General features: G+C 52.9%; 39 non-coding genes across 39 annotated transcripts; all 39 read right to left on the bottom strand.

Annotated features, from left to right (window-relative positions):
- Positions 1 to 378: 378 nt before the first annotated feature.
- LOC148810193 (5S ribosomal RNA) lies at positions 379 to 497 on the bottom strand. Its single transcript, XR_016087002.1, has one exon. It is a non-coding gene; the product is annotated as a 5S ribosomal RNA (ribosomal RNA).
- Positions 498 to 1,034: 537 nt separating this feature from the next.
- Positions 1,035 to 1,153, bottom strand: LOC148810192 (5S ribosomal RNA). The gene has a single exon (XR_016086948.1). It is a non-coding gene; the product is annotated as a 5S ribosomal RNA (ribosomal RNA).
- Positions 1,154 to 1,609: 456 nt separating this feature from the next.
- On the bottom strand, positions 1,610 to 1,728 carry LOC148810191 (5S ribosomal RNA). Its single transcript, XR_016086947.1, has one exon. It is a non-coding gene; the product is annotated as a 5S ribosomal RNA (ribosomal RNA).
- A 456-nt stretch (positions 1,729 to 2,184) lies between these two features.
- Positions 2,185 to 2,303, bottom strand: LOC148810190 (5S ribosomal RNA). The gene has a single exon (XR_016086946.1). It is a non-coding gene; the product is annotated as a 5S ribosomal RNA (ribosomal RNA).
- A 456-nt stretch (positions 2,304 to 2,759) lies between these two features.
- On the bottom strand, positions 2,760 to 2,878 carry LOC148810189 (5S ribosomal RNA). Its single transcript, XR_016086944.1, has one exon. It is a non-coding gene; the product is annotated as a 5S ribosomal RNA (ribosomal RNA).
- Positions 2,879 to 3,415: 537 nt separating this feature from the next.
- Positions 3,416 to 3,534, bottom strand: LOC148810188 (5S ribosomal RNA). The gene has a single exon (XR_016086943.1). It is a non-coding gene; the product is annotated as a 5S ribosomal RNA (ribosomal RNA).
- Positions 3,535 to 3,990: 456 nt separating this feature from the next.
- On the bottom strand, positions 3,991 to 4,109 carry LOC148810187 (5S ribosomal RNA). Its single transcript, XR_016087001.1, has one exon. It is a non-coding gene; the product is annotated as a 5S ribosomal RNA (ribosomal RNA).
- A 537-nt stretch (positions 4,110 to 4,646) lies between these two features.
- On the bottom strand, positions 4,647 to 4,765 carry LOC148810186 (5S ribosomal RNA). Its single transcript, XR_016086942.1, has one exon. It is a non-coding gene; the product is annotated as a 5S ribosomal RNA (ribosomal RNA).
- A 456-nt stretch (positions 4,766 to 5,221) lies between these two features.
- Positions 5,222 to 5,340, bottom strand: LOC148810185 (5S ribosomal RNA). Its single transcript, XR_016086941.1, has one exon. It is a non-coding gene; the product is annotated as a 5S ribosomal RNA (ribosomal RNA).
- Positions 5,341 to 5,877: 537 nt separating this feature from the next.
- On the bottom strand, positions 5,878 to 5,996 carry LOC148810184 (5S ribosomal RNA). The gene has a single exon (XR_016086940.1). It is a non-coding gene; the product is annotated as a 5S ribosomal RNA (ribosomal RNA).
- Positions 5,997 to 6,452: 456 nt separating this feature from the next.
- LOC148810183 (5S ribosomal RNA) lies at positions 6,453 to 6,571 on the bottom strand. The gene has a single exon (XR_016086939.1). It is a non-coding gene; the product is annotated as a 5S ribosomal RNA (ribosomal RNA).
- Positions 6,572 to 7,027: 456 nt separating this feature from the next.
- On the bottom strand, positions 7,028 to 7,146 carry LOC148810182 (5S ribosomal RNA). The gene has a single exon (XR_016086938.1). It is a non-coding gene; the product is annotated as a 5S ribosomal RNA (ribosomal RNA).
- Positions 7,147 to 7,683: 537 nt separating this feature from the next.
- Positions 7,684 to 7,802, bottom strand: LOC148810181 (5S ribosomal RNA). The gene has a single exon (XR_016086937.1). It is a non-coding gene; the product is annotated as a 5S ribosomal RNA (ribosomal RNA).
- Positions 7,803 to 8,339: 537 nt separating this feature from the next.
- On the bottom strand, positions 8,340 to 8,458 carry LOC148810180 (5S ribosomal RNA). Its single transcript, XR_016086936.1, has one exon. It is a non-coding gene; the product is annotated as a 5S ribosomal RNA (ribosomal RNA).
- Positions 8,459 to 8,995: 537 nt separating this feature from the next.
- Positions 8,996 to 9,114, bottom strand: LOC148810179 (5S ribosomal RNA). Its single transcript, XR_016086999.1, has one exon. It is a non-coding gene; the product is annotated as a 5S ribosomal RNA (ribosomal RNA).
- A 537-nt stretch (positions 9,115 to 9,651) lies between these two features.
- On the bottom strand, positions 9,652 to 9,770 carry LOC148810178 (5S ribosomal RNA). Its single transcript, XR_016086935.1, has one exon. It is a non-coding gene; the product is annotated as a 5S ribosomal RNA (ribosomal RNA).
- Positions 9,771 to 10,226: 456 nt separating this feature from the next.
- Positions 10,227 to 10,345, bottom strand: LOC148810177 (5S ribosomal RNA). The gene has a single exon (XR_016086933.1). It is a non-coding gene; the product is annotated as a 5S ribosomal RNA (ribosomal RNA).
- A 537-nt stretch (positions 10,346 to 10,882) lies between these two features.
- LOC148810176 (5S ribosomal RNA) lies at positions 10,883 to 11,001 on the bottom strand. The gene has a single exon (XR_016086932.1). It is a non-coding gene; the product is annotated as a 5S ribosomal RNA (ribosomal RNA).
- Positions 11,002 to 11,457: 456 nt separating this feature from the next.
- LOC148810175 (5S ribosomal RNA) lies at positions 11,458 to 11,576 on the bottom strand. The gene has a single exon (XR_016086931.1). It is a non-coding gene; the product is annotated as a 5S ribosomal RNA (ribosomal RNA).
- Positions 11,577 to 12,113: 537 nt separating this feature from the next.
- On the bottom strand, positions 12,114 to 12,232 carry LOC148810174 (5S ribosomal RNA). The gene has a single exon (XR_016086930.1). It is a non-coding gene; the product is annotated as a 5S ribosomal RNA (ribosomal RNA).
- A 537-nt stretch (positions 12,233 to 12,769) lies between these two features.
- On the bottom strand, positions 12,770 to 12,888 carry LOC148810173 (5S ribosomal RNA). The gene has a single exon (XR_016086929.1). It is a non-coding gene; the product is annotated as a 5S ribosomal RNA (ribosomal RNA).
- Positions 12,889 to 13,425: 537 nt separating this feature from the next.
- LOC148810172 (5S ribosomal RNA) lies at positions 13,426 to 13,544 on the bottom strand. Its single transcript, XR_016086927.1, has one exon. It is a non-coding gene; the product is annotated as a 5S ribosomal RNA (ribosomal RNA).
- Positions 13,545 to 14,000: 456 nt separating this feature from the next.
- Positions 14,001 to 14,119, bottom strand: LOC148810171 (5S ribosomal RNA). The gene has a single exon (XR_016086926.1). It is a non-coding gene; the product is annotated as a 5S ribosomal RNA (ribosomal RNA).
- A 456-nt stretch (positions 14,120 to 14,575) lies between these two features.
- LOC148810170 (5S ribosomal RNA) lies at positions 14,576 to 14,694 on the bottom strand. The gene has a single exon (XR_016086925.1). It is a non-coding gene; the product is annotated as a 5S ribosomal RNA (ribosomal RNA).
- A 537-nt stretch (positions 14,695 to 15,231) lies between these two features.
- LOC148810169 (5S ribosomal RNA) lies at positions 15,232 to 15,350 on the bottom strand. Its single transcript, XR_016086924.1, has one exon. It is a non-coding gene; the product is annotated as a 5S ribosomal RNA (ribosomal RNA).
- Positions 15,351 to 15,887: 537 nt separating this feature from the next.
- Positions 15,888 to 16,006, bottom strand: LOC148810168 (5S ribosomal RNA). The gene has a single exon (XR_016086998.1). It is a non-coding gene; the product is annotated as a 5S ribosomal RNA (ribosomal RNA).
- A 537-nt stretch (positions 16,007 to 16,543) lies between these two features.
- LOC148810167 (5S ribosomal RNA) lies at positions 16,544 to 16,662 on the bottom strand. The gene has a single exon (XR_016086923.1). It is a non-coding gene; the product is annotated as a 5S ribosomal RNA (ribosomal RNA).
- Positions 16,663 to 17,199: 537 nt separating this feature from the next.
- On the bottom strand, positions 17,200 to 17,318 carry LOC148810166 (5S ribosomal RNA). Its single transcript, XR_016086921.1, has one exon. It is a non-coding gene; the product is annotated as a 5S ribosomal RNA (ribosomal RNA).
- A 456-nt stretch (positions 17,319 to 17,774) lies between these two features.
- Positions 17,775 to 17,893, bottom strand: LOC148810165 (5S ribosomal RNA). Its single transcript, XR_016086920.1, has one exon. It is a non-coding gene; the product is annotated as a 5S ribosomal RNA (ribosomal RNA).
- Positions 17,894 to 18,430: 537 nt separating this feature from the next.
- LOC148810164 (5S ribosomal RNA) lies at positions 18,431 to 18,549 on the bottom strand. Its single transcript, XR_016086919.1, has one exon. It is a non-coding gene; the product is annotated as a 5S ribosomal RNA (ribosomal RNA).
- Positions 18,550 to 19,086: 537 nt separating this feature from the next.
- LOC148810163 (5S ribosomal RNA) lies at positions 19,087 to 19,205 on the bottom strand. Its single transcript, XR_016086918.1, has one exon. It is a non-coding gene; the product is annotated as a 5S ribosomal RNA (ribosomal RNA).
- Positions 19,206 to 19,661: 456 nt separating this feature from the next.
- Positions 19,662 to 19,780, bottom strand: LOC148810162 (5S ribosomal RNA). The gene has a single exon (XR_016086917.1). It is a non-coding gene; the product is annotated as a 5S ribosomal RNA (ribosomal RNA).
- Positions 19,781 to 20,236: 456 nt separating this feature from the next.
- Positions 20,237 to 20,355, bottom strand: LOC148810161 (5S ribosomal RNA). The gene has a single exon (XR_016086916.1). It is a non-coding gene; the product is annotated as a 5S ribosomal RNA (ribosomal RNA).
- A 456-nt stretch (positions 20,356 to 20,811) lies between these two features.
- LOC148810160 (5S ribosomal RNA) lies at positions 20,812 to 20,930 on the bottom strand. The gene has a single exon (XR_016086915.1). It is a non-coding gene; the product is annotated as a 5S ribosomal RNA (ribosomal RNA).
- A 537-nt stretch (positions 20,931 to 21,467) lies between these two features.
- Positions 21,468 to 21,586, bottom strand: LOC148810159 (5S ribosomal RNA). Its single transcript, XR_016086914.1, has one exon. It is a non-coding gene; the product is annotated as a 5S ribosomal RNA (ribosomal RNA).
- Positions 21,587 to 22,123: 537 nt separating this feature from the next.
- On the bottom strand, positions 22,124 to 22,242 carry LOC148810158 (5S ribosomal RNA). The gene has a single exon (XR_016086913.1). It is a non-coding gene; the product is annotated as a 5S ribosomal RNA (ribosomal RNA).
- Positions 22,243 to 22,698: 456 nt separating this feature from the next.
- LOC148810157 (5S ribosomal RNA) lies at positions 22,699 to 22,817 on the bottom strand. The gene has a single exon (XR_016086912.1). It is a non-coding gene; the product is annotated as a 5S ribosomal RNA (ribosomal RNA).
- Positions 22,818 to 23,273: 456 nt separating this feature from the next.
- LOC148810156 (5S ribosomal RNA) lies at positions 23,274 to 23,392 on the bottom strand. The gene has a single exon (XR_016086910.1). It is a non-coding gene; the product is annotated as a 5S ribosomal RNA (ribosomal RNA).
- Positions 23,393 to 23,929: 537 nt separating this feature from the next.
- LOC148810155 (5S ribosomal RNA) lies at positions 23,930 to 24,048 on the bottom strand. Its single transcript, XR_016086909.1, has one exon. It is a non-coding gene; the product is annotated as a 5S ribosomal RNA (ribosomal RNA).
- Positions 24,049 to 24,434: the final 386 nt, after the last annotated feature.

Raw genomic sequence — 24,434 nt, 5'->3', positions numbered from 1 at the left:
TTCCTTCCAATGAGGACGGAGCTGCGGGAGAAAGGGCGCTATAGAGGATCGCTGTGGAGAGCTGCTGCTGTGCTTTGACATCTGAGCTCTGTGGAAAACGATCTCAATACAATTCTGAAAAACGCGACTCCCCGAACGCCAGCCGAACAAGTCTCCACAGCCGAAGCGCTGTGTCTCTTTTCAGCTGGCGATAAACCTTTCCTCGATCCTTTGCGGACTTGTAAAACTGTTCATGATCAGAATAAAAAACGCTCACGCTAATACACAAGCACCCGTGTCTCGCCAAAGCTGACAAATAAACAGACGGACAAGCCGCACTGCACGTGTGAACAGGGGAATGAGCGAGCGAGCGGGGATAGGGCGCCTCCTGCGCTTAAAAGCTTACAGCACCTGGTATTCCCAGGCGGTCTCCCATCCAAGTACTAACCAGGCCCATCCCTGTTTAGCTTCCGAGATCAGACGAGATCAGGCGTGCTCAAGGGGGTGTGGCCGCAAGCGAGAGCCAGGCTCGCTGGCACCCTTCTTATAGAGAGGACAGCTCCGTCACCTCTTTTACGACGCTGCTTTTTTTCCCTTGCGTTTTTCTCTTCTTCCCACGTTCTCTCTCTTCACTGCCTTCGTCCCCGCTCTATTTCACTTCAGCCTTTCACTCTTGCTTCCTTCCAATGAGGACGGAGCTGCGGGAGAAAGGGCGCTATAGAGGATCGCTGTGGAGAGCTGCTGCTGTGCTTTGACATCTGAGCTCTGTGGAAAACGATCTCAATACAATTCTGAAAAACGCGACTCCCCGAACGCCAGCCGAACAAGTCTCCACAGCCGAAGCGCTGTGTCTCTTTTCAGCTGGCGATAAACCTTTCCTCGATCCTTTGCGGACTTGTAAAACTGTTCATGATCAGAATAAAAAACGCTCACGCTAATACACAAGCACCCGTGTCTCGCCAAAGCTGACAAATAAACAGACGGACAAGCCGCACTGCACGTGTGAACAGGGGAATGAGCGAGCGAGCGGGGATAGGGCGCCTCCTGCGCTTAAAAGCTTACAGCACCTGGTATTCCCAGGCGGTCTCCCATCCAAGTACTAACCAGGCCCATCCCTGTTTAGCTTCCGAGATCAGACGAGATCAGGCGTGCTCAAGGGGGTGTGGCCGTAAGCGAGAGCAAGGCTCGCTGGCACCCTTCTTATAGAGAGGACAGCTCCGTCACCTCTTTTACGACGCTGCTTTTTTCTTGCTTCCTTCCAATGAGGACGGAGCTGCGGGAGAAAGGGCGCTATAGAGGATCGCTGTGGAGAGCTGCTGCTGTGCTTTGACATCTGAGCTCTGTGGAAAACGATCTCAATACAATTCTGAAAAACGCGACTCCCCGAACGCCAGCCGAACAAGTCTCCACAGCCGAAGCGCTGTGTCTCTTTTCAGCTGGCGATAAACCTTTCCTCGATCCTTTGCGGACTTGTAAAACTGTTCATGATCAGAATAAAAAACGCTCACGCTAATACACAAGCACCCGTGTCTCGCCAAAGCTGACAAATAAACAGACGGACAAGCCGCACTGCACGTGTGAACAGGGGAATGAGCGAGCGAGCGGGGATAGGGCGCCTCCTGCGCTTAAAAGCTTACAGCACCTGGTATTCCCAGGCGGTCTCCCATCCAAGTACTAACCAGGCCCATCCCTGTTTAGCTTCCGAGATCAGACGAGATCAGGCGTGCTCAAGGGGGTGTGGCCGTAAGCGAGAGCAAGGCTCGCTGGCACCCTTCTTATAGAGAGGACAGCTCCGTCACCTCTTTTACGACGCTGCTTTTTTCTTGCTTCCTTCCAATGAGGACGGAGCTGCGGGAGAAAGGGCGCTATAGAGGATCGCTGTGGAGAGCTGCTGCTGTGCTTTGACATCTGAGCTCTGTGGAAAACGATCTCAATACAATTCTGAAAAACGCGACTCCCCGAACGCCAGCCGAACAAGTCTCCACAGCCGAAGCGCTGTGTCTCTTTTCAGCTGGCGATAAACCTTTCCTCGATCCTTTGCGGACTTGTAAAACTGTTCATGATCAGAATAAAAAACGCTCACGCTAATACACAAGCACCCGTGTCTCGCCAAAGCTGACAAATAAACAGACGGACAAGCCGCACTGCACGTGTGAACAGGGGAATGAGCGAGCGAGCGGGGATAGGGCGCCTCCTGCGCTTAAAAGCTTACAGCACCTGGTATTCCCAGGCGGTCTCCCATCCAAGTACTAACCAGGCCCATCCCTGTTTAGCTTCCGAGATCAGACGAGATCAGGCGTGCTCAAGGGGGTGTGGCCGTAAGCGAGAGCAAGGCTCGCTGGCACCCTTCTTATAGAGAGGACAGCTCCGTCACCTCTTTTACGACGCTGCTTTTTTCTTGCTTCCTTCCAATGAGGACGGAGCTGCGGGAGAAAGGGCGCTATAGAGGATCGCTGTGGAGAGCTGCTGCTGTGCTTTGACATCTGAGCTCTGTGGAAAACGATCTCAATACAATTCTGAAAAACGCGACTCCCCGAACGCCAGCCGAACAAGTCTCCACAGCCGAAGCGCTGTGTCTCTTTTCAGCTGGCGATAAACCTTTCCTCGATCCTTTGCGGACTTGTAAAACTGTTCATGATCAGAATAAAAAACGCTCACGCTAATACACAAGCACCCGTGTCTCGCCAAAGCTGACAAATAAACAGACGGACAAGCCGCACTGCACGTGTGAACAGGGGAATGAGCGAGCGAGCGGGGATAGGGCGCCTCCTGCGCTTAAAAGCTTACAGCACCTGGTATTCCCAGGCGGTCTCCCATCCAAGTACTAACCAGGCCCATCCCTGTTTAGCTTCCGAGATCAGACGAGATCAGGCGTGCTCAAGGGGGTGTGGCCGTAAGCGAGAGCAAGGCTCGCTGGCACCCTTCTTATAGAGAGGACAGCTCCGTCACCTCTTTTACGACGCTGCTTTTTTTCCCTTGCGTTTTTCTCTTCTTCCCACGTTCTCTCTCTTCACTGCCTTCGTCCCCGCTCTATTTCACTTCAGCCTTTCACTCTTGCTTCCTTCCAATGAGGACGGAGCTGCGGGAGAAAGGGCGCTATAGAGGATCGCTGTGGAGAGCTGCTGCTGTGCTTTGACATCTGAGCTCTGTGGAAAACGATCTCAATACAATTCTGAAAAACGCGACTCCCCGAACGCCAGCCGAACAAGTCTCCACAGCCGAAGCGCTGTGTCTCTTTTCAGCTGGCGATAAACCTTTCCTCGATCCTTTGCGGACTTGTAAAACTGTTCATGATCAGAATAAAAAACGCTCACGCTAATACACAAGCACCCGTGTCTCGCCAAAGCTGACAAATAAACAGACGGACAAGCCGCACTGCACGTGTGAACAGGGGAATGAGCGAGCGAGCGGGGATAGGGCGCCTCCTGCGCTTAAAAGCTTACAGCACCTGGTATTCCCAGGCGGTCTCCCATCCAAGTACTAACCAGGCCCATCCCTGTTTAGCTTCCGAGATCAGACGAGATCAGGCGTGCTCAAGGGGGTGTGGCCGTAAGCGAGAGCAAGGCTCGCTGGCACCCTTCTTATAGAGAGGACAGCTCCGTCACCTCTTTTACGACGCTGCTTTTTTCTTGCTTCCTTCCAATGAGGACGGAGCTGCGGGAGAAAGGGCGCTATAGAGGATCGCTGTGGAGAGCTGCTGCTGTGCTTTGACATCTGAGCTCTGTGGAAAACGATCTCAATACAATTCTGAAAAACGCGACTCCCCGAACGCCAGCCGAACAAGTCTCCACAGCCGAAGCGCTGTGTCTCTTTTCAGCTGGCGATAAACCTTTCCTCGATCCTTTGCGGACTTGTAAAACTGTTCATGATCAGAATAAAAAACGCTCACGCTAATACACAAGCACCCGTGTCTCGCCAAAGCTGACAAATAAACAGACGGACAAGCCGCACTGCACGTGTGAACAGGGGAATGAGCGAGCGAGCGGGGATAGGGCGCCTCCTGCGCTTAAAAGCTTACAGCACCTGGTATTCCCAGGCGGTCTCCCATCCAAGTACTAACCAGGCCCATCCCTGTTTAGCTTCCGAGATCAGACGAGATCAGGCGTGCTCAAGGGGGTGTGGCCGCAAGCGAGAGCCAGGCTCGCTGGCACCCTTCTTATAGAGAGGACAGCTCCGTCACCTCTTTTACGACGCTGCTTTTTTTCCCTTGCGTTTTTCTCTTCTTCCCACGTTCTCTCTCTTCACTGCCTTCGTCCCCGCTCTATTTCACTTCAGCCTTTCACTCTTGCTTCCTTCCAATGAGGACGGAGCTGCGGGAGAAAGGGCGCTATAGAGGATCGCTGTGGAGAGCTGCTGCTGTGCTTTGACATCTGAGCTCTGTGGAAAACGATCTCAATACAATTCTGAAAAACGCGACTCCCCGAACGCCAGCCGAACAAGTCTCCACAGCCGAAGCGCTGTGTCTCTTTTCAGCTGGCGATAAACCTTTCCTCGATCCTTTGCGGACTTGTAAAACTGTTCATGATCAGAATAAAAAACGCTCACGCTAATACACAAGCACCCGTGTCTCGCCAAAGCTGACAAATAAACAGACGGACAAGCCGCACTGCACGTGTGAACAGGGGAATGAGCGAGCGAGCGGGGATAGGGCGCCTCCTGCGCTTAAAAGCTTACAGCACCTGGTATTCCCAGGCGGTCTCCCATCCAAGTACTAACCAGGCCCATCCCTGTTTAGCTTCCGAGATCAGACGAGATCAGGCGTGCTCAAGGGGGTGTGGCCGTAAGCGAGAGCAAGGCTCGCTGGCACCCTTCTTATAGAGAGGACAGCTCCGTCACCTCTTTTACGACGCTGCTTTTTTCTTGCTTCCTTCCAATGAGGACGGAGCTGCGGGAGAAAGGGCGCTATAGAGGATCGCTGTGGAGAGCTGCTGCTGTGCTTTGACATCTGAGCTCTGTGGAAAACGATCTCAATACAATTCTGAAAAACGCGACTCCCCGAACGCCAGCCGAACAAGTCTCCACAGCCGAAGCGCTGTGTCTCTTTTCAGCTGGCGATAAACCTTTCCTCGATCCTTTGCGGACTTGTAAAACTGTTCATGATCAGAATAAAAAACGCTCACGCTAATACACAAGCACCCGTGTCTCGCCAAAGCTGACAAATAAACAGACGGACAAGCCGCACTGCACGTGTGAACAGGGGAATGAGCGAGCGAGCGGGGATAGGGCGCCTCCTGCGCTTAAAAGCTTACAGCACCTGGTATTCCCAGGCGGTCTCCCATCCAAGTACTAACCAGGCCCATCCCTGTTTAGCTTCCGAGATCAGACGAGATCAGGCGTGCTCAAGGGGGTGTGGCCGTAAGCGAGAGCAAGGCTCGCTGGCACCCTTCTTATAGAGAGGACAGCTCCGTCACCTCTTTTACGACGCTGCTTTTTTTCCCTTGCGTTTTTCTCTTCTTCCCACGTTCTCTCTCTTCACTGCCTTCGTCCCCGCTCTATTTCACTTCAGCCTTTCACTCTTGCTTCCTTCCAATGAGGACGGAGCTGCGGGAGAAAGGGCGCTATAGAGGATCGCTGTGGAGAGCTGCTGCTGTGCTTTGACATCTGAGCTCTGTGGAAAACGATCTCAATACAATTCTGAAAAACGCGACTCCCCGAACGCCAGCCGAACAAGTCTCCACAGCCGAAGCGCTGTGTCTCTTTTCAGCTGGCGATAAACCTTTCCTCGATCCTTTGCGGACTTGTAAAACTGTTCATGATCAGAATAAAAAACGCTCACGCTAATACACAAGCACCCGTGTCTCGCCAAAGCTGACAAATAAACAGACGGACAAGCCGCACTGCACGTGTGAACAGGGGAATGAGCGAGCGAGCGGGGATAGGGCGCCTCCTGCGCTTAAAAGCTTACAGCACCTGGTATTCCCAGGCGGTCTCCCATCCAAGTACTAACCAGGCCCATCCCTGTTTAGCTTCCGAGATCAGACGAGATCAGGCGTGCTCAAGGGGGTGTGGCCGTAAGCGAGAGCAAGGCTCGCTGGCACCCTTCTTATAGAGAGGACAGCTCCGTCACCTCTTTTACGACGCTGCTTTTTTCTTGCTTCCTTCCAATGAGGACGGAGCTGCGGGAGAAAGGGCGCTATAGAGGATCGCTGTGGAGAGCTGCTGCTGTGCTTTGACATCTGAGCTCTGTGGAAAACGATCTCAATACAATTCTGAAAAACGCGACTCCCCGAACGCCAGCCGAACAAGTCTCCACAGCCGAAGCGCTGTGTCTCTTTTCAGCTGGCGAGAAACCTTTCCTCGATCCTTTGCGGACTTGTAAAACTGTTCATGATCAGAATAAAAAACGCTCACGCTAATACACAAGCACCCGTGTCTCGCCAAAGCTGACAAATAAACAGACGGACAAGCCGCACTGCACGTGTGAACAGGGGAATGAGCGAGCGAGCGGGGATAGGGCGCCTCCTGCGCTTAAAAGCTTACAGCACCTGGTATTCCCAGGCGGTCTCCCATCCAAGTACTAACCAGGCCCATCCCTGTTTAGCTTCCGAGATCAGACGAGATCAGGCGTGCTCAAGGGGGTGTGGCCGTAAGCGAGAGCAAGGCTCGCTGGCACCCTTCTTATAGAGAGGACAGCTCCGTCACCTCTTTTACGACGCTGCTTTTTTCTTGCTTCCTTCCAATGAGGACGGAGCTGCGGGAGAAAGGGCGCTATAGAGGATCGCTGTGGAGAGCTGCTGCTGTGCTTTGACATCTGAGCTCTGTGGAAAACGATCTCAATACAATTCTGAAAAACGCGACTCCCCGAACGCCAGCCGAACAAGTCTCCACAGCCGAAGCGCTGTGTCTCTTTTCAGCTGGCGATAAACCTTTCCTCGATCCTTTGCGGACTTGTAAAACTGTTCATGATCAGAATAAAAAACGCTCACGCTAATACACAAGCACCCGTGTCTCGCCAAAGCTGACAAATAAACAGACGGACAAGCCGCACTGCACGTGTGAACAGGGGAATGAGCGAGCGAGCGGGGATAGGGCGCCTCCTGCGCTTAAAAGCTTACAGCACCTGGTATTCCCAGGCGGTCTCCCATCCAAGTACTAACCAGGCCCATCCCTGTTTAGCTTCCGAGATCAGACGAGATCAGGCGTGCTCAAGGGGGTGTGGCCGTAAGCGAGAGCAAGGCTCGCTGGCACCCTTCTTATAGAGAGGACAGCTCCGTCACCTCTTTTACGACGCTGCTTTTTTTCCCTTGCGTTTTTCTCTTCTTCCCACGTTCTCTCTCTTCACTGCCTTCGTCCCCGCTCTATTTCACTTCAGCCTTTCACTCTTGCTTCCTTCCAATGAGGACGGAGCTGCGGGAGAAAGGGCGCTATAGAGGATCGCTGTGGAGAGCTGCTGCTGTGCTTTGACATCTGAGCTCTGTGGAAAACGATCTCAATACAATTCTGAAAAACGCGACTCCCCGAACGCCAGCCGAACAAGTCTCCACAGCCGAAGCGCTGTGTCTCTTTTCAGCTGGCGATAAACCTTTCCTCGATCCTTTGCGGACTTGTAAAACTGTTCATGATCAGAATAAAAAACGCTCACGCTAATACACAAGCACCCGTGTCTCGCCAAAGCTGACAAATAAACAGACGGACAAGCCGCACTGCACGTGTGAACAGGGGAATGAGCGAGCGAGCGGGGATAGGGCGCCTCCTGCGCTTAAAAGCTTACAGCACCTGGTATTCCCAGGCGGTCTCCCATCCAAGTACTAACCAGGCCCATCCCTGTTTAGCTTCCGAGATCAGACGAGATCAGGCGTGCTCAAGGGGGTGTGGCCGTAAGCGAGAGCAAGGCTCGCTGGCACCCTTCTTATAGAGAGGACAGCTCCGTCACCTCTTTTACGACGCTGCTTTTTTTCCCTTGCGTTTTTCTCTTCTTCCCACGTTCTCTCTCTTCACTGCCTTCGTCCCCGCTCTATTTCACTTCAGCCTTTCACTCTTGCTTCCTTCCAATGAGGACGGAGCTGCGGGAGAAAGGGCGCTATAGAGGATCGCTGTGGAGAGCTGCTGCTGTGCTTTGACATCTGAGCTCTGTGGAAAACGATCTCAATACAATTCTGAAAAACGCGACTCCCCGAACGCCAGCCGAACAAGTCTCCACAGCCGAAGCGCTGTGTCTCTTTTCAGCTGGCGATAAACCTTTCCTCGATCCTTTGCGGACTTGTAAAACTGTTCATGATCAGAATAAAAAACGCTCACGCTAATACACAAGCACCCGTGTCTCGCCAAAGCTGACAAATAAACAGACGGACAAGCCGCACTGCACGTGTGAACAGGGGAATGAGCGAGCGAGCGGGGATAGGGCGCCTCCTGCGCTTAAAAGCTTACAGCACCTGGTATTCCCAGGCGGTCTCCCATCCAAGTACTAACCAGGCCCATCCCTGTTTAGCTTCCGAGATCAGACGAGATCAGGCGTGCTCAAGGGGGTGTGGCCGTAAGCGAGAGCAAGGCTCGCTGGCACCCTTCTTATAGAGAGGACAGCTCCGTCACCTCTTTTACGACGCTGCTTTTTTTCCCTTGCGTTTTTCTCTTCTTCCCACGTTCTCTCTCTTCACTGCCTTCGTCCCCGCTCTATTTCACTTCAGCCTTTCACTCTTGCTTCCTTCCAATGAGGACGGAGCTGCGGGAGAAAGGGCGCTATAGAGGATCGCTGTGGAGAGCTGCTGCTGTGCTTTGACATCTGAGCTCTGTGGAAAACGATCTCAATACAATTCTGAAAAACGCGACTCCCCGAACGCCAGCCGAACAAGTCTCCACAGCCGAAGCGCTGTGTCTCTTTTCAGCTGGCGATAAACCTTTCCTCGATCCTTTGCGGACTTGTAAAACTGTTCATGATCAGAATAAAAAACGCTCACGCTAATACACAAGCACCCGTGTCTCGCCAAAGCTGACAAATAAACAGACGGACAAGCCGCACTGCACGTGTGAACAGGGGAATGAGCGAGCGAGCGGGGATAGGGCGCCTCCTGCGCTTAAAAGCTTACAGCACCTGGTATTCCCAGGCGGTCTCCCATCCAAGTACTAACCAGGCCCATCCCTGTTTAGCTTCCGAGATCAGACGAGATCAGGCGTGCTCAAGGGGGTGTGGCCGCAAGCGAGAGCCAGGCTCGCTGGCACCCTTCTTATAGAGAGGACAGCTCCGTCACCTCTTTTACGACGCTGCTTTTTTTCCCTTGCGTTTTTCTCTTCTTCCCACGTTCTCTCTCTTCACTGCCTTCGTCCCCGCTCTATTTCACTTCAGCCTTTCACTCTTGCTTCCTTCCAATGAGGACGGAGCTGCGGGAGAAAGGGCGCTATAGAGGATCGCTGTGGAGAGCTGCTGCTGTGCTTTGACATCTGAGCTCTGTGGAAAACGATCTCAATACAATTCTGAAAAACGCGACTCCCCGAACGCCAGCCGAACAAGTCTCCACAGCCGAAGCGCTGTGTCTCTTTTCAGCTGGCGATAAACCTTTCCTCGATCCTTTGCGGACTTGTAAAACTGTTCATGATCAGAATAAAAAACGCTCACGCTAATACACAAGCACCCGTGTCTCGCCAAAGCTGACAAATAAACAGACGGACAAGCCGCACTGCACGTGTGAACAGGGGAATGAGCGAGCGAGCGGGGATAGGGCGCCTCCTGCGCTTAAAAGCTTACAGCACCTGGTATTCCCAGGCGGTCTCCCATCCAAGTACTAACCAGGCCCATCCCTGTTTAGCTTCCGAGATCAGACGAGATCAGGCGTGCTCAAGGGGGTGTGGCCGTAAGCGAGAGCAAGGCTCGCTGGCACCCTTCTTATAGAGAGGACAGCTCCGTCACCTCTTTTACGACGCTGCTTTTTTCTTGCTTCCTTCCAATGAGGACGGAGCTGCGGGAGAAAGGGCGCTATAGAGGATCGCTGTGGAGAGCTGCTGCTGTGCTTTGACATCTGAGCTCTGTGGAAAACGATCTCAATACAATTATGAAAAACGCGACTCCCCGAACGCCAGCCGAACAAGTCTCCACAGCCGAAGCGCTGTGTCTCTTTTCAGCTGGCGATAAACCTTTCCTCGATCCTTTGCGGACTTGTAAAACTGTTCATGATCAGAATAAAAAACGCTCACGCTAATACACAAGCACCCGTGTCTCGCCAAAGCTGACAAATAAACAGACGGACAAGCCGCACTGCACGTGTGAACAGGGGAATGAGCGAGCGAGCGGGGATAGGGCGCCTCCTGCGCTTAAAAGCTTACAGCACCTGGTATTCCCAGGCGGTCTCCCATCCAAGTACTAACCAGGCCCATCCCTGTTTAGCTTCCGAGATCAGACGAGATCAGGCGTGCTCAAGGGGGTGTGGCCGTAAGCAAGAGCAAGGCTCGCTGGCACCCTTCTTATAGAGAGGACAGCTCCGTCACCTTTTTTACGACGCTGCTTTTTTTCCCTTGCGTTTTTCTCTTCTTCCCACGTTCTCTCTCTTCACTGCCTTCGTCCCCGCTCTATTTCACTTCAGCCTTTCACTCTTGCTTCCTTCCAATGAGGACGGAGCTGCGGGAGAAAGGGCGCTATAGAGGATCGCTGTGGAGAGCTGCTGCTGTGCTTTGACATCTGAGCTCTGTGGAAAACGATCTCAATACAATTCTGAAAAACGCGACTCCCCGAACGCCAGCCGAACAAGTCTCCACAGCCGAAGCGCTGTGTCTCTTTTCAGCTGGCGATAAACCTTTCCTCGATCCTTTGCGGACTTGTAAAACTGTTCATGATCAGAATAAAAAACGCTCACGCTAATACACAAGCACCCGTGTCTCGCCAAAGCTGACAAATAAACAGACGGACAAGCCGCACTGCACGTGTGAACAGGGGAATGAGCGAGCGAGCGGGGATAGGGCGCCTCCTGCGCTTAAAAGCTTACAGCACCTGGTATTCCCAGGCGGTCTCCCATCCAAGTACTAACCAGGCCCATCCCTGTTTAGCTTCCGAGATCAGACGAGATCAGGCGTGCTCAAGGGGGTGTGGCCGTAAGCGAGAGCAAGGCTCGCTGGCACCCTTCTTATAGAGAGGACAGCTCCGTCACCTCTTTTACGACGCTGCTTTTTTCTTGCTTCCTTCCAATGAGGACGGAGCTGCGGGAGAAAGGGCGCTATAGAGGATCGCTGTGGAGAGCTGCTGCTGTGCTTTGACATCTGAGCTCTGTGGAAAACGATCTCAATACAATTCTGAAAAACGCGACTCCCCGAACGCCAGCCGAACAAGTCTCCACAGCCGAAGCGCTGTGTCTCTTTTCAGCTGGCGATAAACCTTTCCTCGATCCTTTGCGGACTTGTAAAACTGTTCATGATCAGAATAAAAAACGCTCACGCTAATACACAAGCACCCGTGTCTCGCCAAAGCTGACAAATAAACAGACGGACAAGCCGCACTGCACGTGTGAACAGGGGAATGAGCGAGCGAGCGGGGATAGGGCGCCTCCTGCGCTTAAAAGCTTACAGCACCTGGTATTCCCAGGCGGTCTCCCATCCAAGTACTAACCAGGCCCATCCCTGTTTAGCTTCCGAGATCAGACGAGATCAGGCGTGCTCAAGGGGGTGTGGCCGTAAGCGAGAGCAAGGCTCGCTGGCACCCTTCTTATAGAGAGGACAGCTCCGTCACCTCTTTTACGACGCTGCTTTTTTTCCCTTGCGTTTTTCTCTTCTTCCCACGTTCTCTCTCTTCACTGCCTTCGTCCCCGCTCTATTTCACTTCAGCCTTTCACTCTTGCTTCCTTCCAATGAGGACGGAGCTGCGGGAGAAAGGGCGCTATAGAGGATCGCTGTGGAGAGCTGCTGCTGTGCTTTGACATCTGAGCTCTGTGGAAAACGATCTCAATACAATTCTGAAAAACGCGACTCCCCGAACGCCAGCCGAACAAGTCTCCACAGCCGAAGCGCTGTGTCTCTTTTCAGCTGGCGATAAACCTTTCCTCGATCCTTTGCGGACTTGTAAAACTGTTCATGATCAGAATAAAAAACGCTCACGCTAATACACAAGCACCCGTGTCTCGCCAAAGCTGACAAATAAACAGACGGACAAGCCGCACTGCACGTGTGAACAGGGGAATGAGCGAGCGAGCGGGGATAGGGCGCCTCCTGCGCTTAAAAGCTTACAGCACCTGGTATTCCCAGGCGGTCTCCCATCCAAGTACTAACCAGGCCCATCCCTGTTTAGCTTCCGAGATCAGACGAGATCAGGCGTGCTCAAGGGGGTGTGGCCGTAAGCGAGAGCAAGGCTCGCTGGCACCCTTCTTATAGAGAGGACAGCTCCGTCACCTCTTTTACGACGCTGCTTTTTTTCCCTTGCGTTTTTCTCTTCTTCCCACGTTCTCTCTCTTCACTGCCTTCGTCCCCGCTCTATTTCACTTCAGCCTTTCACTCTTGCTTCCTTCCAATGAGGACGGAGCTGCGGGAGAAAGGGCGCTATAGAGGATCGCTGTGGAGAGCTGCTGCTGTGCTTTGACATCTGAGCTCTGTGGAAAACGATCTCAATACAATTCTGAAAAACGCGACTCCCCGAACGCCAGCCGAACAAGTCTCCACAGCCGAAGCGCTGTGTCTCTTTTCAGCTGGCGATAAACCTTTCCTCGATCCTTTGCGGACTTGTAAAACTGTTCATGATCAGAATAAAAAACGCTCACGCTAATACACAAGCACCCGTGTCTCGCCAAAGCTGACAAATAAACAGACGGACAAGCCGCACTGCACGTGTGAACAGGGGAATGAGCGAGCGAGCGGGGATAGGGCGCCTCCTGCGCTTAAAAGCTTACAGCACCTGGTATTCCCAGGCGGTCTCCCATCCAAGTACTAACCAGGCCCATCCCTGTTTAGCTTCCGAGATCAGACGAGATCAGGCGTGCTCAAGGGGGTGTGGCCGTAAGCGAGAGCAAGGCTCGCTGGCACCCTTCTTATAGAGAGGACAGCTCCGTCACCTCTTTTACGACGCTGCTTTTTTTCCCTTGCGTTTTTCTCTTCTTCCCACGTTCTCTCTCTTCACTGCCTTCGTCCCCGCTCTATTTCACTTCAGCCTTTCACTCTTGCTTCCTTCCAATGAGGACGGAGCTGCGGGAGAAAGGGCGCTATAGAGGATCGCTGTGGAGAGCTGCTGCTGTGCTTTGACATCTGAGCTCTGTGGAAAACGATCTCAATACAATTCTGAAAAACGCGACTCCCCGAACGCCAGCCGAACAAGTCTCCACAGCCGAAGCGCTGTGTCTCTTTTCAGCTGGCGATAAACCTTTCCTCGATCCTTTGCGGACTTGTAAAACTGTTCATGATCAGAATAAAAAACGCTCACGCTAATACACAAGCACCCGTGTCTCGCCAAAGCTGACAAATAAACAGACGGACAAGCCGCACTGCACGTGTGAACAGGGGAATGAGCGAGCGAGCGGGGATAGGGCGCCTCCTGCGCTTAAAAGCTTACAGCACCTGGTATTCCCAGGCGGTCTCCCATCCAAGTACTAACCAGGCCCATCCCTGTTTAGCTTCCGAGATCAGACGAGATCAGGCGTGCTCAAGGGGGTGTGGCCGTAAGCGAGAGCAAGGCTCGCTGGCACCCTTCTTATAGAGAGGACAGCTCCGTCACCTCTTTTACGACGCTGCTTTTTTCTTGCTTCCTTCCAATGAGGACGGAGCTGCGGGAGAAAGGGCGCTATAGAGGATCGCTGTGGAGAGCTGCTGCTGTGCTTTGACATCTGAGCTCTGTGGAAAACGATCTCAATACAATTCTGAAAAACGCGACTCCCCGAACGCCAGCCGAACAAGTCTCCACAGCCGAAGCGCTGTGTCTCTTTTCAGCTGGCGATAAACCTTTCCTCGATCCTTTGCGGACTTGTAAAACTGTTCATGATCAGAATAAAAAACGCTCACGCTAATACACAAGCACCCGTGTCTCGCCAAAGCTGACAAATAAACAGACGGACAAGCCGCACTGCACGTGTGAACAGGGGAATGAGCGAGCGAGCGGGGATAGGGCGCCTCCTGCGCTTAAAAGCTTACAGCACCTGGTATTCCCAGGCGGTCTCCCATCCAAGTACTAACCAGGCCCATCCCTGTTTAGCTTCCGAGATCAGACGAGATCAGGCGTGCTCAAGGGGGTGTGGCCGTAAGCGAGAGCAAGGCTCGCTGGCACCCTTCTTATAGAGAGGACAGCTCCGTCACCTCTTTTACGACGCTGCTTTTTTCTTGCTTCCTTCCAATGAGGACGGAGCTGCGGGAGAAAGGGCGCTATAGAGGATCGCTGTGGAGAGCTGCTGCTGTGCTTTGACATCTGAGCTCTGTGGAAAACGATCTCAATACAATTCTGAAAAACGCGACTCCCCGAACGCCAGCCGAACAAGTCTCCACAGCCGAAGCGCTGTGTCTCTTTTCAGCTGGCGATAAACCTTTCCTCGATCCTTTGCGGACTTGTAAAACTGTTCATGATCAGAATAAAAAACGCTCACGCTAATACACAAGCACCCGTGTCTCGCCAAAGCTGACAAATAAACAGACGGACAAGCCGCACTGCACGTGTGAACAGGGGAATGAGCGAGCGAGCGGGGATAGGGCGCCTCCTGCGCTTAAAAGCTTACAGCACCTGGTATTCCCAGGCGGTCTCCCATCCAAGTACTAACCAGGCCCATCCCTGTTTAGCTTCCGAGATCAGACGAGATCAGGCGTGCTCAAGGGGGTGTGGCCGTAAGCGAGAGCAAGGCTCGCTGGCACCCTTCTTATAGAGAGGACAGCTCCGTCACCTCTTTTACGACGCTGCTTTTTTTCCCTTGCGTTTTTCTCTTCTTCCCACGTTCTCTCTCTTCACTGCCTTCGTCCCCGCTCTATTTCACTTCAGCCTTTCACTCTTGCTTCCTTCCAATGAGGACGGAGCTGCGGGAGAAAGGGCGCTATAGAGGATCGCTGTGGAGAGCTGCTGCTGTGCTTTGACATCTGAGCTCTGTGGAAAACGATCTCAATACAATTCTGAAAAACGCGACTCCCCGAACGCCAGCCGAACAAGTCTCCACAGCCGAAGCGCTGTGTCTCTTTTCAGCTGGCGATAAACCTTTCCTCGATCCTTTGCGGACTTGTAAAACTGTTCATGATCAGAATAAAAAACGCTCACGCTAATACACAAGCACCCGTGTCTCGCCAAAGCTGACAAATAAACAGACGGACAAGCCGCACTGCACGTGTGAACAGGGGAATGAGCGAGCGAGCGGGGATAGGGCGCCTCCTGCGCTTAAAAGCTTACAGCACCTGGTATTCCCAGGCGGTCTCCCATCCAAGTACTAACCAGGCCCATCCCTGTTTAGCTTCCGAGATCAGACGAGATCAGGCGTGCTCAAGGGGGTGTGGCCGTAAGCGAGAGCAAGGCTCGCTGGCACCCTTCTTATAGAGAGGACAGCTCCGTCACCTCTTTTACGACGCTGCTTTTTTTCCCTTGCGTTTTTCTCTTCTTCCCACGTTCTCTCTCTTCACTGCCTTCGTCCCCGCTCTATTTCACTTCAGCCTTTCACTCTTGCTTCCTTCCAATGAGGACGGAGCTGCGGGAGAAAGGGCGCTATAGAGGATCGCTGTGGAGAGCTGCTGCTGTGCTTTGACATCTGAGCTCTGTGGAAAACGATCTCAATACAATTCTGAAAAACGCGACTCCCCGAACGCCAGCCGAACAAGTCTCCACAGCCGAAGCGCTGTGTCTCTTTTCAGCTGGCGATAAACCTTTCCTCGATCCTTTGCGGACTTGTAAAACTGTTCATGATCAGAATAAAAAACGCTCACGCTAATACACAAGCACCCGTGTCTCGCCAAAGCTGACAAATAAACAGACGGACAAGCCGCACTGCACGTGTGAACAGGGGAATGAGCGAGCGAGCGGGGATAGGGCGCCTCCTGCGCTTAAAAGCTTACAGCACCTGGTATTCCCAGGCGGTCTCCCATCCAAGTACTAACCAGGCCCATCCCTGTTTAGCTTCCGAGATCAGACGAGATCAGGCGTGCTCAAGGGGGTGTGGCCGCAAGCGAGAGCCAGGCTCGCTGGCACCCTTCTTATAGAGAGGACAGCTCCGTCACCTCTTTTACGACGCTGCTTTTTTTCCCTTGCGTTTTTCTCTTCTTCCCACGTTCTCTCTCTTCACTGCCTTCGTCCCCGCTCTATTTCACTTCAGCCTTTCACTCTTGCTTCCTTCCAATGAGGACGGAGCTGCGGGAGAAAGGGCGCTATAGAGGATCGCTGTGGAGAGCTGCTGCTGTGCTTTGACATCTGAGCTCTGTGGAAAACGATCTCAATACAATTCTGAAAAACGCGACTCCCCGAACGCCAGCCGAACAAGTCTCCACAGCCGAAGCGCTGTGTCTCTTTTCAGCTGGCGATAAACCTTTCCTCGATCCTTTGCGGACTTGTAAAACTGTTCATGATCAGAATAAAAAACGCTCACGCTAATACACAAGCACCCGTGTCTCGCCAAAGCTGACAAATAAACAGACGGACAAGCCGCACTGCACGTGTGAACAGGGGAATGAGCGAGCGAGCGGGGATAGGGCGCCTCCTGCGCTTAAAAGCTTACAGCACCTGGTATTCCCAGGCGGTCTCCCATCCAAGTACTAACCAGGCCCATCCCTGTTTAGCTTCCGAGATCAGACGAGATCAGGCGTGCTCAAGGGGGTGTGGCCGTAAGCGAGAGCAAGGCTCGCTGGCACCCTTCTTATAGAGAGGACAGCTCCGTCACCTCTTTTACGACGCTGCTTTTTTTCCCTTGCGTTTTTCTCTTCTTCCCACGTTCTCTCTCTTCACTGCCTTCGTCCCCGCTCTATTTCACTTCAGCCTTTCACTCTTGCTTCCTTCCAATGAGGACGGAGCTGCGGGAGAAAGGGCGCTATAGAGGATCGCTGTGGAGAGCTGCTGCTGTGCTTTGACATCTGAGCTCTGTGGAAAACGATCTCAATACAATTCTGAAAAACGCGACTCCCCGAACGCCAGCCGAACAAGTCTCCACAGCCGAAGCGCTGTGTCTCTTTTCAGCTGGCGATAAACCTTTCCTCGATCCTTTGCGGACTTGTAAAACTGTTCATGATCAGAATAAAAAACGCTCACGCTAATACACAAGCACCCGTGTCTCGCCAAAGCTGACAAATAAACAGACGGACAAGCCGCACTGCACGTGTGAACAGGGGAATGAGCGAGCGAGCGGGGATAGGGCGCCTCCTGCGCTTAAAAGCTTACAGCACCTGGTATTCCCAGGCGGTCTCCCATCCAAGTACTAACCAGGCCCATCCCTGTTTAGCTTCCGAGATCAGACGAGATCAGGCGTGCTCAAGGGGGTGTGGCCGTAAGCGAGAGCAAGGCTCGCTGGCACCCTTCTTATAGAGAGGACAGCTCCGTCACCTCTTTTACGACGCTGCTTTTTTCTTGCTTCCTTCCAATGAGGACGGAGCTGCGGGAGAAAGGGCGCTATAGAGGATCGCTGTGGAGAGCTGCTGCTGTGCTTTGACATCTGAGCTCTGTGGAAAACGATCTCAATACAATTCTGAAAAACGCGACTCCCCGAACGCCAGCCGAACAAGTCTCCACAGCCGAAGCGCTGTGTCTCTTTTCAGCTGGCGATAAACCTTTCCTCGATCCTTTGCGGACTTGTAAAACTGTTCATGATCAGAATAAAAAACGCTCACGCTAATACACAAGCACCCGTGTCTCGCCAAAGCTGACAAATAAACAGACGGACAAGCCGCACTGCACGTGTGAACAGGGGAATGAGCGAGCGAGCGGGGATAGGGCGCCTCCTGCGCTTAAAAGCTTACAGCACCTGGTATTCCCAGGCGGTCTCCCATCCAAGTACTAACCAGGCCCATCCCTGTTTAGCTTCCGAGATCAGACGAGATCAGGCGTGCTCAAGGGGGTGTGGCCGTAAGCGAGAGCAAGGCTCGCTGGCACCCTTCTTATAGAGAGGACAGCTCCGTCACCTCTTTTACGACGCTGCTTTTTTTCCCTTGCGTTTTTCTCTTCTTCCCACGTTCTCTCTCTTCACTGCCTTCGTCCCCGCTCTATTTCACTTCAGCCTTTCACTCTTGCTTCCTTCCAATGAGGACGGAGCTGCGGGAGAAAGGGCGCTATAGAGGATCGCTGTGGAGAGCTGCTGCTGTGCTTTGACATCTGAGCTCTGTGGAAAACGATCTCAATACAATTCTGAAAAACGCGACTCCCCGAACGCCAGCCGAACAAGTCTCCACAGCCGAAGCGCTGTGTCTCTTTTCAGCTGGCGATAAACCTTTCCTCGATCCTTTGCGGACTTGTAAAACTGTTCATGATCAGAATAAAAAACGCTCACGCTAATACACAAGCACCCGTGTCTCGCCAAAGCTGACAAATAAACAGACGGACAAGCCGCACTGCACGTGTGAACAGGGGAATGAGCGAGCGAGCGGGGATAGGGCGCCTCCTGCGCTTAAAAGCTTACAGCACCTGGTATTCCCAGGCGGTCTCCCATCCAAGTACTAACCAGGCCCATCCCTGTTTAGCTTCCGAGATCAGACGAGATCAGGCGTGCTCAAGGGGGTGTGGCCGTAAGCGAGAGCAAGGCTCGCTGGCACCCTTCTTATAGAGAGGACAGCTCCGTCACCTCTTTTACGACGCTGCTTTTTTTCCCTTGCGTTTTTCTCTTCTTCCCACGTTCTCTCTCTTCACTGCCTTCGTCCCCGCTCTATTTCACTTCAGCCTTTCACTCTTGCTTCCTTCCAATGAGGACGGAGCTGCGGGAGAAAGGGCGCTATAGAGGATCGCTGTGGAGAGCTGCTGCTGTGCTTTGACATCTGAGCTCTGTGGAAAACGATCTCAATACAATTCTGAAAAACGCGACTCCCCGAACGCCAGCCGAACAAGTCTCCACAGCCGAAGCGCTGTGTCTCTTTTCAGCTGGCGATAAACCTTTCCTCGATCCTTTGCGGACTTGTAAAACTGTTCATGATCAGAATAAAAAACGCTCACGCTAATACACAAGCACCCGTGTCTCGCCAAAGCTGACAAATAAACAGACGGACAAGCCGCACTGCACGTGTGAACAGGGGAATGAGCGAGCGAGCGGGGATAGGGCGCCTCCTGCGCTTAAAAGCTTACAGCACCTGGTATTCCCAGGCGGTCTCCCATCCAAGTACTAACCAGGCCCATCCCTGTTTAGCTTCCGAGATCAGACGAGATCAGGCGTGCTCAAGGGGGTGTGGCCGTAAGCGAGAGCAAGGCTCGCTGGCACCCTTCTTATAGAGAGGACAGCTCCGTCACCTCTTTTACGACGCTGCTTTTTTCTTGCTTCCTTCCAATGAGGACGGAGCTGCGGGAGAAAGGGCGCTATAGAGGATCGCTGTGGAGAGCTGCTGCTGTGCTTTGACATCTGAGCTCTGTGGAAAACGATCTCAATACAATTCTGAAAAACGCGACTCCCCGAACGCCAGCCGAACAAGTCTCCACAGCCGAAGCGCTGTGTCTCTTTTCAGCTGGCGATAAACCTTTCCTCGATCCTTTGCGGACTTGTAAAACTGTTCATGATCAGAATAAAAAACGCTCACGCTAATACACAAGCACCCGTGTCTCGCCAAAGCTGACAAATAAACAGACGGACAAGCCGCACTGCACGTGTGAACAGGGGAATGAGCGAGCGAGCGGGGATAGGGCGCCTCCTGCGCTTAAAAGCTTACAGCACCTGGTATTCCCAGGCGGTCTCCCATCCAAGTACTAACCAGGCCCATCCCTGTTTAGCTTCCGAGATCAGACGAGATCAGGCGTGCTCAAGGGGGTGTGGCCGTAAGCGAGAGCAAGGCTCGCTGGCACCCTTCTTATAGAGAGGACAGCTCCGTCACCTCTTTTACGACGCTGCTTTTTTCTTGCTTCCTTCCAATGAGGACGGAGCTGCGGGAGAAAGGGCGCTATAGAGGATCGCTGTGGAGAGCTGCTGCTGTGCTTTGACATCTGAGCTCTGTGGAAAACGATCTCAATACAATTCTGAAAAACGCGACTCCCCGAACGCCAGCCGAACAAGTCTCCACAGCCGAAGCGCTGTGTCTCTTTTCAGCTGGCGATAAACCTTTCCTCGATCCTTTGCGGACTTGTAAAACTGTTCATGATCAGAATAAAAAACGCTCACGCTAATACACAAGCACCCGTGTCTCGCCAAAGCTGACAAATAAACAGACGGACAAGCCGCACTGCACGTGTGAACAGGGGAATGAGCGAGCGAGCGGGGATAGGGCGCCTCCTGCGCTTAAAAGCTTACAGCACCTGGTATTCCCAGGCGGTCTCCCATCCAAGTACTAACCAGGCCCATCCCTGTTTAGCTTCCGAGATCAGACGAGATCAGGCGTGCTCAAGGGGGTGTGGCCGTAAGCGAGAGCAAGGCTCGCTGGCACCCTTCTTATAGAGAGGACAGCTCCGTCACCTCTTTTACGACGCTGCTTTTTTCTTGCTTCCTTCCAATGAGGACGGAGCTGCGGGAGAAAGGGCGCTATAGAGGATCGCTGTGGAGAGCTGCTGCTGTGCTTTGACATCTGAGCTCTGTGGAAAACGATCTCAATACAATTCTGAAAAACGCGACTCCCCGAACGCCAGCCGAACAAGTCTCCACAGCCGAAGCGCTGTGTCTCTTTTCAGCTGGCGATAAACCTTTCCTCGATCCTTTGCGGACTTGTAAAACTGTTCATGATCAGAATAAAAAACGCTCACGCTAATACACAAGCACCCGTGTCTCGCCAAAGCTGACAAATAAACAGACGGACAAGCCGCACTGCACGTGTGAACAGGGGAATGAGCGAGCGAGCGGGGATAGGGCGCCTCCTGCGCTTAAAAGCTTACAGCACCTGGTATTCCCAGGCGGTCTCCCATCCAAGTACTAACCAGGCCCATCCCTGTTTAGCTTCCGAGATCAGACGAGATCAGGCGTGCTCAAGGGGGTGTGGCCGTAAGCGAGAGCAAGGCTCGCTGGCACCCTTCTTATAGAGAGGACAGCTCCGTCACCTCTTTTACGACGCTGCTTTTTTTCCCTTGCGTTTTTCTCTTCTTCCCACGTTCTCTCTCTTCACTGCCTTCGTCCCCGCTCTATTTCACTTCAGCCTTTCACTCTTGCTTCCTTCCAATGAGGACGGAGCTGCGGGAGAAAGGGCGCTATAGAGGATCGCTGTGGAGAGCTGCTGCTGTGCTTTGACATCTGAGCTCTGTGGAAAACGATCTCAATACAATTCTGAAAAACGCGACTCCCCGAACGCCAGCCGAACAAGTCTCCACAGCCGAAGCGCTGTGTCTCTTTTCAGCTGGCGATAAACCTTTCCTCGATCCTTTGCGGACTTGTAAAACTGTTCATGATCAGAATAAAAAACGCTCACGCTAATACACAAGCACCCGTGTCTCGCCAAAGCTGACAAATAAACAGACGGACAAGCCGCACTGCACGTGTGAACAGGGGAATGAGCGAGCGAGCGGGGATAGGGCGCCTCCTGCGCTTAAAAGCTTACAGCACCTGGTATTCCCAGGCGGTCTCCCATCCAAGTACTAACCAGGCCCATCCCTGTTTAGCTTCCGAGATCAGACGAGATCAGGCGTGCTCAAGGGGGTGTGGCCGTAAGCGAGAGCAAGGCTCGCTGGCACCCTTCTTATAGAGAGGACAGCTCCGTCACCTCTTTTACGACGCTGCTTTTTTTCCCTTGCGTTTTTCTCTTCTTCCCACGTTCTCTCTCTTCACTGCCTTCGTCCCCGCTCTATTTCACTTCAGCCTTTCACTCTTGCTTCCTTCCAATGAGGACGGAGCTGCGGGAGAAAGGGCGCTATAGAGGATCGCTGTGGAGAGCTGCTGCTGTGCTTTGACATCTGAGCTCTGTGGAAAACGATCTCAATACAATTCTGAAAAACGCGACTCCCCGAACGCCAGCCGAACAAGTCTCCACAGCCGAAGCGCTGTGTCTCTTTTCAGCTGGCGATAAACCTTTCCTCGATCCTTTGCGGACTTGTAAAACTGTTCATGATCAGAATAAAAAACGCTCACGCTAATACACAAGCACCCGTGTCTCGCCAAAGCTGACAAATAAACAGACGGACAAGCCGCACTGCACGTGTGAACAGGGGAATGAGCGAGCGAGCGGGGATAGGGCGCCTCCTGCGCTTAAAAGCTTACAGCACCTGGTATTCCCAGGCGGTCTCCCATCCAAGTACTAACCAGGCCCATCCCTGTTTAGCTTCCGAGATCAGACGAGATCAGGCGTGCTCAAGGGGGTGTGGCCGTAAGCGAGAGCAAGGCTCGCTGGCACCCTTCTTATAGAGAGGACAGCTCCGTCACCTCTTTTACGACGCTGCTTTTTTCTTGCTTCCTTCCAATGAGGACGGAGCTGCGGGAGAAAGGGCGCTATAGAGGATCGCTGTGGAGAGCTGCTGCTGTGCTTTGACATCTGAGCTCTGTGGAAAACGATCTCAATACAATTCTGAAAAACGCGACTCCCCGAACGCCAGCCGAACAAGTCTCCACAGCCGAAGCGCTGTGTCTCTTTTCAGCTGGCGATAAACCTTTCCTCGATCCTTTGCGGACTTGTAAAACTGTTCATGATCAGAATAAAAAACGCTCACGCTAATACACAAGCACCCGTGTCTCGCCAAAGCTGACAAATAAACAGACGGACAAGCCGCACTGCACGTGTGAACAGGGGAATGAGCGAGCGAGCGGGGATAGGGCGCCTCCTGCGCTTAAAAGCTTACAGCACCTGGTATTCCCAGGCGGTCTCCCATCCAAGTACTAACCAGGCCCATCCCTGTTTAGCTTCCGAGATCAGACGAGATCAGGCGTGCTCAAGGGGGTGTGGCCGTAAGCGAGAGCAAGGCTCGCTGGCACCCTTCTTATAGAGAGGACAGCTCCGTCACCTCTTTTACGACGCTGCTTTTTTCTTGCTTCCTTCCAATGAGGACGGAGCTGCGGGAGAAAGGGCGCTATAGAGGATCGCTGTGGAGAGCTGCTGCTGTGCTTTGACATCTGAGCTCTGTGGAAAACGATCTCAATACAATTCTGAAAAACGCGACTCCCCGAACGCCAGCCGAACAAGTCTCCACAGCCGAAGCGCTGTGTCTCTTTTCAGCTGGCGATAAACCTTTCCTCGATCCTTTGCGGACTTGTAAAACTGTTCATGATCAGAATAAAAAACGCTCACGCTAATACACAAGCACCCGTGTCTCGCCAAAGCTGACAAATAAACAGACGGACAAGCCGCACTGCACGTGTGAACAGGGGAATGAGCGAGCGAGCGGGGATAGGGCGCCTCCTGCGCTTAAAAGCTTACAGCACCTGGTATTCCCAGGCGGTCTCCCATCCAAGTACTAACCAGGCCCATCCCTGTTTAGCTTCCGAGATCAGACGAGATCAGGCGTGCTCAAGGGGGTGTGGCCGTAAGCGAGAGCAAGGCTCGCTGGCACCCTTCTTATAGAGAGGACAGCTCCGTCACCTCTTTTACGACGCTGCTTTTTTTCCCTTGCGTTTTTCTCTTCTTCCCACGTTCTCTCTCTTCACTGCCTTCGTCCCCGCTCTATTTCACTTCAGCCTTTCACTCTTGCTTCCTTCCAATGAGGACGGAGCTGCGGGAGAAAGGGCGCTATAGAGGATCGCTGTGGAGAGCTGCTGCTGTGCTTTGACATCTGAGCTCTGTGGAAAACGATCTCAATACAATTCTGAAAAACGCGACTCCCCGAACGCCAGCCGAACAAGTCTCCACAGCCGAAGCGCTGTGTCTCTTTTCAGCTGGCGATAAACCTTTCCTCGATCCTTTGCGGACTTGTAAAACTGTTCATGATCAGAATAAAAAACGCTCACGCTAATACACAAGCACCCGTGTCTCGCCAAAGCTGACAAATAAACAGACGGACAAGCCGCACTGCACGTGTGAACAGGGGAATGAGCGAGCGAGCGGGGATAGGGCGCCTCCTGCGCTTAAAAGCTTACAGCACCTGGTATTCCCAGGCGGTCTCCCATCCAAGTACTAACCAGGCCCATCCCTGTTTAGCTTCCGAGATCAGACGAGATCAGGCGTGCTCAAGGGGGTGTGGCCGTAAGCAAGAGCAAGGCTCGCTGGCACCCTTCTTATAGAGAGGACAGCTCCGTCACCTCTTTTACGACGCTGCTTTTTTCTTGCTTCCTTCCAATGAGGACGGAGCTGCGGGAGAAAGGGCGCTATAGAGGATCGCTGTGGAGAGCTGCTGCTGTGCTTTGACATCTGAGCTCTGTGGAAAACGATCTCAATACAATTCTGAAAAACGCGACTCCCCGAACGCCAGCCGAACAAGTCTCCACAGCCGAAGCGCTGTGTCTCTTTTCAGCTGGCGATAAACCTTTCCTCGATCCTTTGCGGACTTGTAAAACTGTTCATGATCAGAATAAAAAACGCTCACGCTAATACACAAGCACCCGTGTCTCGCCAAAGCTGACAAATAAACAGACGGA

This window comes from Atractosteus spatula, unplaced genomic scaffold, assembly GCF_055471065.1.
Source record: "Atractosteus spatula isolate fAtrSpa1 unplaced genomic scaffold, fAtrSpa1.hap1 Scaffold_103, whole genome shotgun sequence".
NCBI lineage: Eukaryota > Metazoa > Chordata > Actinopteri > Semionotiformes > Lepisosteidae > Atractosteus > Atractosteus spatula.
This window is presented reverse-complemented; position numbering and strand designations above follow the sequence as displayed.